We start from the raw sequence: 8,581 nt of genomic DNA on the forward strand, positions 1-8,581 counted from the left end.
TCAGCATTACAGTCAGTTGCAATACAACACACAAGAAACAAACGCTGACATAATGCTCACGATACAATCATGTCCTTATATTGCCTTCTCATAATATAAATCAACCACCACATTTGGGCTCTCACCACATCAAACAGACAAAGGGTCAATACAGAACTAAGATCGAATCGTATTACACTGGCTCTGACGCTCGTCGGATGTGGCAGGGCTTGCAAACCATTACAGACTACAAAGGGAAGAACAGCCAAGAGCTGCCCAGTGACACGAGCCTACCCGATGAGCTAAACCACTTCTAACTCGCTTCGAGTCAAATATCACTGAATCATGCATGAGAGCACCAGCTGTTCTAGAAGACTTGTGATAACGCTCTCCGCAGCCGATGTGACTAAGACCTTTAAACAGGTCAACATTCACAAGGCCGCAGGGCCAGACCGGTTACCAGGACGTGTACTGCGAGCATGCGCTGACCAACTGGGAAGTGTCTTCACTGACCGAGTCAGTGAAGACTGGGAAGTGGGAAGTGTCCCTGGGAAGTGTCTCCCTGTCCGAGTCTGTAATACTAACATGTTTAAAGCAGACCACCATAGTGCCTGTGCCCAAGAACACTAAGGCAACCTGCCTAAATGACTATCGACCCGTAGCACTCACGTCTGTAGCCATGAAGTGCTTTGAAAGGCTGGTCATGGGTCACATCAACACCATCATTCCAGAAACCCTAGACCCACTCCAATTTGGATACCGCCCCAACAGATCCACAGATGATGCAATCTCTATTGCTCTCCACACGGCCCTTTCCCACCTGGACAAAAGGAACACCTATGTGAGAATGCTACTCATTGACTACAGCTCAATGTTCACCACCATAGTGCCCTCAAAGCTTATCAATAAGCTAAGGACCCTGGGACTAAACACCTCCCTCTGCAACTGGATCCTGGACTTCCTGACAGGCCATCCCCAGGTGGTAAGGGTAGGTAACAACACATCCGCCATGCTGATCCTCAACACAGGGGCCACTCGGGGGTGCATGCTCAGTCCCCTCCTGTACTCCCTGTTCACTCATGACTGCATGGCCAGACATGACTCGAACACCATCACTAAGTTTGCCAATGACACAACAGTGGTAGGCCTGATCACCGACAACGATGAGACAGTCTATAGGGATGAGGTCAGAGACCTGGCCGTGTGATGCCAGGACAACAACCTCTCCCTCAACGTGATCAAGACTAAGGAAATGATTGTGGACTACAGGAAAAAGAGGACTGAGCACGCCCCCATTCTCATCGGCGGGGCTGCAATGGAGCAGGTTGAAAGATTCAAGTTCCTTGGTGTCCACATCACCAACAAACTAACGTGGTCCAAGCACACCAAGACAGTCATGAAGAGGGCACAACAAAACCTATTCCCCCTCAAAAGACTGAAAAGTTTTGGCATGGGTCCTCAAATCCTCAAAAGGTTCTACAGCTACACCATCGAGAGTATCCTGACTGGTTGCATCACTACCTGGTCCTCTCATAAACCTAACCATTTGTTATCAATTTGTGTCATGGCAATGCTGTTTCCGAGCAATATTGAGAGCTTTTGTGGCTGGTGTTCTGGGCACTTATTCATAAAATGTATCAGGGTAGGAGTTCTGATCTAGGACACTTTATGAAAACTGGAGCTGATATTAAACTTCTCTATTGGCTGGATATTCCTTTGAAAGTCGCAAGAAAAGGAGAATCAACTTCAAACAGGTTCCCCTTCGCTAAACAGAAGACCCGGCTCGGGTGAATACATGACAAAGCCACAAAAAAGTCACACCACTCAATGATTGAATCACCTTCAGAATATATTAATGAGCGATATGGTCATAAGACTCCTCCTCCTCAATGCGTTTTTCCTACTGTATTGTCATTCTATAGGCTGATCTGCTCTGATCTGCTTTTTATTTTGTAAATAGTTCACTTAAGTTTTTGCATCAAACTGGCAACCTTTATCTCTTTTTTTCAAAAGACTCCTCTCATGATGAGGCTTCCCACAACATAATAGATATATTGATATCTGACTCCATCATGGCTCATTAGTGGCTCATGTCTTTCACAGTCTTGGCTTGGAAGTGTCTGACTGATACGACAATGACTCAGGTCTGGGACCTATAGAGCCCAGAGGTGGGAGCCGAGGGAGTTGGGGGCCGAGAAGAGGGCCCTTTCAGGAGCCGTTAGAGAGTGTGACAGAGGTGATGACAGCTCAGGGAGATCCAGGGCTAACTGCACTCTCCACACAATGCCATTTAACCCAGGCAAGCAGGAAAATGAGTGCATGGGTAGCATCCCAAATGGCACCATATTCCTTATATAGAGCTCAATGGGTCCTGGTCAAAAGTACTGCACTAAATAGGGAATAGGGTTTCCATTTGGGATGCAGCCCATGCAGTCATTCCCCTGCTTGCCTGGGTTAAATGGCATAGTGTTAAGAGTGCACTGACAGTAGATGGCAGACATGTCTTGTTATTCTGGCCACATACTATCGATCGACATCCTGGTTTAATTGACCCAACTCCCTCAGGGTCAACAGAGAGTGAAGAGTATTTGGTCGAATAGGATGCAACTTGTGAAAATGTTCCTTGCTTGTCCTCGTCACCTTTTAGGGAGCAGAGTTTCAGGAGTAGAAGTCATGCTGCTATGGTGTTTCCTCACCATCATTTACTGGAAAAGTCTTTAAATCTCAGTGATAGGACAAGGTTGGAACTAGAGCATGTTTTCAAACCCAGACAGTGTGCTGCCTACCCAATCCTACCAAACCTTCATTTCCTTGATCCAACCTATTCCCACAAAGTCCATCAAGTCAAACAATGTGATGGAAAAATCCCTACAAATAGCCTACATAATTATCTGACTTCCAAGAACACTACAATATTATGTGGTTGTTAGACTTTGCACTCAGCCTTTCCGTATTCAGTAATAGTTAAACAGAAAGGACAAGCATACCTTCACAGTTAAGGGTATTAGGCATCAAGTGATTTCTATGATAATTAAAAACCAATCATCTCTCAGGAGGCTCATTCATGCTACAGTTTGCTTAGTGCTCACATACCCTATTACATATCCCCCTCAAACATACACCTTGTTAAAAACACTGACGCCAGCCAAATCACATTTCTCTATCAGGACCCACTCAGAGGAACTCAAAATGAGGCATTCCTTAATCCAAGCAGATTCCAGCAGGAAATTGTTGAATAAAAACATCATACATTAAAATAGCTCCTCATATTGCACTGAGTGTGTCTGATGAGGAGAGCTAACGAGCATTGATTCTAGTCAATTAAACTAATCATTCGATTGAGATTCAGGGCAAGGCACAGCAACTGTGTATATTGAGAGTCACTAATTATAGAAACGTCACATGTAGTACATATAAATAATTGCCCCCTCAGTTAATAAAACAGAAATTCAAGTTAATATCAGGACTTCACACTGCACAGCGACCCAGGGCTCTGTGGACTGATGGATACTCATTGACACAATCAGAGTTGTGGAGAGTAATAGAAAGGACAAATCTTTCAATTACATTTTATCCATTCAGGCAATTGTTAAATGTGATATGAGAGACTACGTTAATTGTAGCATGTTAATCATTTATATGGAGCTAATGTTAACCATAAGGTGAACGGACCGGAAGAGTCATGCACAATAATAAGCTATAGTAAGGTCATGTTAGGCCACACAAGGCAAGAGACTACAAAGTAAACAGCTGATTAGAGACACAATGGTGGTCCATTGTCATTGAGATCTCATTTGATCAAATGAAAAAAGAGGACTGAGTGTGATCTCCCAGGACAAATCCTTCATAGATGTGCCGCGTTCACGTGCTAGTCGGAACTCTGAAGTTTCCGACTTGCTAACTGGTTGAACGTGGCACATGTATAACTACAACCAGTTAGCAATAAGGACATTTTAAAGGCATTAGCCTAGGCTACACCATCGGTTATTAAACTCACATTGTTGTGCGTGATGTTCATTTATAATTGGCTGAGAGACATTGTAATTTCCCGACCATTTATTCAGATTTATTTGAAAAGCATCACAGGCTGCTAAATGTCACAGTGCAGTGATGGCATTTGGAACAACTTTTATCTCTAATCCACCAAAAGTCGCAGGCGGCCATTTTGTCCCCGCCGCCACTGTTGAGGCTGTCAAGGGCGAGGTAATCTACCAAAACCCAGAATGCTTTGTGCTTAGGAAACGATGACATTCTGATACAGATCTCTCTGCTTCCACGCTGTTCCACTCTCATGAGAGCATAAACGCTCAATGTGGCTGGAATCACATAAATACGGACTAATTAGATGATAATGTAGCCCGGGCTACTTTGAACAATTTAACGTTCTTTTGGTCATCATATTCTCCTCAGAAAATAATATCCACCACACTACAATTTTGGGTCATATCTCATAGCCTACAGTAGTCATACGTTGGTGGTTGGTAACAATGTATTCATGACACCTTCAGAGGATCTGTGGAAATTATATGAAACAGAATGACAAAAAGCATTGTCATAATAATCATATATATGCATGTTCATGTATATTGTATATACTGTATAAAAGACCTGTGATATAGCCTACAGTGATATAGCTTTAGGGCGGCAGGTAGCCTAGCGGTTAGAGTGTTGGTACAGAAACCAAAAGGTTGCTAGATCAAAACAAGACAAATAAGCACCCCCTATTTGAGTACATGTGAGTTATACAACGGAACATAATGGAGATTATACTGGCATTCCAGCATTCAACACTCTTTCTTAAGTGGATGCACATAACAGTGTTAGGTATTCTGATTCAGTCTTTCTATGAGGTAGAAACAACTGGGAGGATTTCAGGTGAGCCAGATCAGATTGGATTTTTTCAGTGTTATGCTATGGGAAATATCTTCAGATAAAAGAGCTATGTTGGATCTTGTTGCTGTGTGGAAATACCCAGAAACAAGATGGTGGAAGGCCTGAAGATGAAGATGGAACAACAATAGAAAACTTGCCACAAAAATGGCACATTCACAAAGAGAGAAGTTTATAGAGCTGTCCTCTGGATGTCTTACCAAAAGTAATGTATGGTCTATAGTTTCACAACAAAGCTCCAAACTTTCAATTGTTCAGTTGCTAGTTAATATGTCAGAGAGGAAGCATGACAACAACATGATCCTCTTCAAAAACAAGTTCAACAAAGTTGAACGCCAGTGAGGTTTTATTTTAGCTTTATTTAACTAGGCAAGTCAGTTATGAACAAATTCTTATTTACAATGACAGCCTACCCCAGCCAAACCCTAACCTGGACAATGCTGGGCCAATTGTGCACCGCTCTATGGGACTCCCAATCACGGCCGGTTGGAATATAGCCTGGAATTGAACCAGGGTCTGTAGTGACCCCTCTAGCACTGATATGCAGTGCCTTTGCTGCGCCACTCAGGAGCCCCTTTGCCAAAAAAATTACAATAGCAAGTGATTCACAAAATGATATGTGACATTTCAAGTATCCACCACCATTTTTGAATACATTCCTAATTATTGAAGGACTCATTGATTAATGATGTGTTTTCAGATGTGTAATGTAATATAGGCCTAAAGGAATGTACATTATTACCATAAGGCCTTATTAGTGATAAGTGTTAACAACAATGTTGCTGGGCTATTTTGATAAGAGTTGATAATAGAACATGTGTATACATCAGTGGAAGCTGCTGAGGGTATTGGTATTTTGGGGTATTTTATTAAGATCCCCATTAGCTGTTGCAAAAGCAGCAGCTACTCTTCCTGGGGTCCACACAAAACATGACATAATACAGAACATTAATAGACATTTACATTTTAGTCATTTAGCAGACGCTCTTATCCAGAGCAATTTACAGTAGTGAATGCATCATTTTTTTTTCTTCCCATACTGGCCCCCCGTGGGAATAGAACCCACAACCCTGGCGTTGTAAACACCATTGCAAACACCATGCTCTACCAACTGAGCCACAGGGAGGCCGACACCAGAGGACAGAACTACATTAAAATATGTTTTTACAAAAAGCACACGTAGTCTACATATCAATACATACACACAAACTATCTAGGGGAGGACGGCTCATAATAATGTCTGGAACGGAGAAAATGGGATGGCATCAAGCCATGTGTTCGATGTATTTGATACCATTCCACTGATTCTGCTCCAGCCCTCACCACAAACCCGTCCTCCCCAATTAACGTACCACCAACCTCCTGTGGCATACATCTGTTTCTCAGAGCTGGTGAGACATATTGAATCAGAAAGATTGAGGCTGGTCTACTGAGCTTCGGCTGAGCTTCTCTCGCTCTCTCTGAGGAAAACAGAACTTGGTATGCTGTATTCTAAAGGTGTTTATCTGCCATTATGAAGCCAGGACTGGTGGTGTGTGCGTGTGTGCGTGTGTGTATGTGTGTGTAAGTGTGTGCGTTTCATCATACCCACTCACAAGCTCACACTGACACCACCACAGTGTGGGCATTTCAAAAGCACACCTTCCCTTATCAGCACGTACCTCTATTATTCTCATCCACAGTGGGAACAAGTGAGTGTTCTGTGAAGATCTTGAGCCACGACTCACTCTCTGCCTGGCGCTCTCTCCCTGGGCGAGCCAAACACATTGGAGAAACAAAATATGTCAAAGCTAAAACCATCACTGCTTAAACAACCAACTAATAGGGTCAGTTTCACCTTCTAAAGGAATCCTTATCCAGCCCCCCCTGGATGCTAGCTTTTTAGTGTGACGTGATTGCTGGGGCGCCACCATGACTCACTAAACTATATCTGGAAATGTATGAGGGTTTTTATTATGTTGTACAAGACAGTAGATCTGTGCTTGTTGTCATGTAACCTACATTAATGATAGGCTACACAGTTGCAGTATTGGTCAAACATTGACAGAGGCTTAAATATCCATGAATCATAATTATTGTCAACATGAAAAAAAAATCAGGCAGTTCTGACAATTGTATGTGACTCATCTTTTCATTCAAATGTACTTCCCCTCGGAAATTTGACTGAACACATGACAAAAACTATTTGCTCAGTGACAGTATCAATTAGCCTAATGTGCCTGGGTTTGTTTAGTGATACAATGCATTGTGATGTACAATAAGTCATCTGAAAGGTGAGTACCTCCCACAGCCACACAGTTCACTGCAAATAAGGAAGAACAAACCCAATAGTTAATTCTGGGAAGTGACAACACAAGCCACCTGTACAGGCTCTTGTCAAGACCATGAGGATGGATGATGATGCTGATGCATGAACAACAGACAGAATCGATATTAGAGCACAGAAGCAGCGGCTGTAGCCTAACATCTGAAACATGACTTGACCCACACAGCCTAATAAAACTTTCCTGGTCCTAGACGGACAATAAGGAGCTGAGATTAGGCTAGAGTTTTAAAACGTCTTTTATACTCATACACACAAGACGAACAGGCTCCCTGACCTGCTATGGTTCCTAGCAAGGTAACACTGCCACTACCTCGCTCTACAAACAAGGTGCATGAACTGAGGAGCAACCTGAACATGAAAAGTATATCAGCAACTCTCTTGGAGGGCAGTGGAAGTTGATAAAACACTTCATTATTGGTAAAACCAACGCATTTTGCCACATCAGGGGTCGGCCTTACCAGCCTTCATCGTGGCTTACCAATGGCAAATTGAAGGAGGATTTTATCTATTTCAAAAACATTTTCAGAGACCAATCACAATGAGAATACAAAACAAAAGATGAAGATGATTAAGATTACTTTATTCGTCAATTGTTCTCAAGGTCCAACTGAAACCTGACTTCTGCTTTATCCCAACCCCTCCAAAAGACACACATACTGGTACATATACAGGTTGGAGCAGAGGGCTGCCACACTAGGAGCCGTAAAACAGTTGTTGTGGAGGGTTATGTGCCTTGCTCAAGGGCACAACAGAAGGCAATGGCATCTAGAATTCAATACCAGCAACCCTCTGGTTGCCGGCTCACTTCCCACCAGATTTTTTCCCATCAGACCGGGAATTCTAACTGGCAACCCTTCAGTTGCTGGCTTGCTTCTCTACCTGCTAGGCTACCTAACGTGATTGGTGAATGTGTTGCAAAAATCTGACCAATGGCGTTTAGATATAACCAGGTTCGATCACGTCCTGCTGTTGTGATATTGATGGTTTCTCAAAAATGACAGCTTCTACAGTTGTGGCTAGATGGAGTACAGATACAGACAGTAGTGACTTGATGTAGGAGGTTAGGAGAACTAACGCAGCAGGTTAGGAGAATTAACGCAGCAGGTTAGGAGAACTAACACAGCAGGTTAGGAGAACTAAAGCAGCAGGTTAGGAGAACTAACACAGCAGGTTAGGAGAATTAACATAGCAGCTAATTAGAATGAATGCAGCAGGTTAGGAGAATTAACACAGCAGGTTAGGAGAACTAACGCAGCAGGTTAGGAGAACTAAGGCAGCAGGTTAGGAGAATTAACACAGCAGCTTTTTAGAATTAATGCAGCAGGTTAGGAGAACTAACGCAGCAGGTTAGGAGAACTAACGCAGCAGGTTAGGAGAACTAATGCA

Source organism: Salmo trutta, chromosome 29, assembly GCF_901001165.1.
Source record: "Salmo trutta chromosome 29, fSalTru1.1, whole genome shotgun sequence".
Lineage (NCBI taxonomy): Eukaryota > Metazoa > Chordata > Actinopteri > Salmoniformes > Salmonidae > Salmo > Salmo trutta.